Source organism: Gekko japonicus, unplaced genomic scaffold (assembly GCF_001447785.1).
Source record: "Gekko japonicus isolate JY-2015 unplaced genomic scaffold, Gekko_japonicus_V1.1 scaffold48619, whole genome shotgun sequence".
NCBI classification, from domain to species: Eukaryota; Metazoa; Chordata; class Lepidosauria; order Squamata; family Gekkonidae; genus Gekko; species Gekko japonicus.
Window position 1 is genome coordinate 1 of NW_015190645.1, and position 649 is coordinate 649.

Here is a 649-nt window from a genome sequence, read left to right on the forward strand (position 1 = left end):
CCCATTATCGTGAGTCACACCAGGGGGCTCAACAATTCTGGGCTATGCCGCTTAGCCTAAATCCAACAGGGAACGGCAGCCGATCCTGATCTGAATGAAAGACACACACTTGTATTGTTTCAGGAGTCAAATGTAGATCTGTTGTGTGACGTCGATTTCAGGGACTAGAACCCAGCAGCAACAAAATAAGCAGTGGGACAAAATTCTCTGATGCTGTAGTAGATCTGGGACGGTTCTGCAGAGGTGGGGCTGTGGCTCAGTGGCAGAGTGTCTGCTTTGGCTGCAGAAGGTCCCAGGTTCAACCCCTGGCATCTCCAGTTGAAAAGGAGCAGGTAATATGGAATATCTCTGGCCTGAGATGATTGAGGTTTTTGTGAGTCACTGCTCACTTCAGCCTGCCACATGTTTTCGTAGTCTTTAAGGTGCTACTGGATTCTTGCTCTTTTCTGCTGTAACAGGCAGACGAACAGGGCTACCCATCTTGATCTACCTGAAGCAGTGAGCCCTGACGCTCCTCCCCTGCCACAAATGTTGTTAGTCTTTCAGGTGCTACAGGCAGACTGACAACGGCCACCCATCTTGAGATTCTTGAGAGCTACTCTGCCAGAGAGACTCGACAGTAGTGACCTTTGTAGACCAATAGTTTGAT

The 649-nt window shown here is 49.2% G+C and overlaps 1 non-coding gene across 1 annotated transcript; it reads left to right on the top strand.

Annotated features, from left to right (window-relative positions):
* The first annotated feature begins 245 nt into the window (after positions 1-245).
* On the top strand, positions 246-317 carry TRNAP-UGG. The gene has a single exon. It is a non-coding gene; the product is annotated as a tRNA-Pro (tRNA).
* The last annotated feature ends 332 nt before the right edge of the window (positions 318-649 follow it).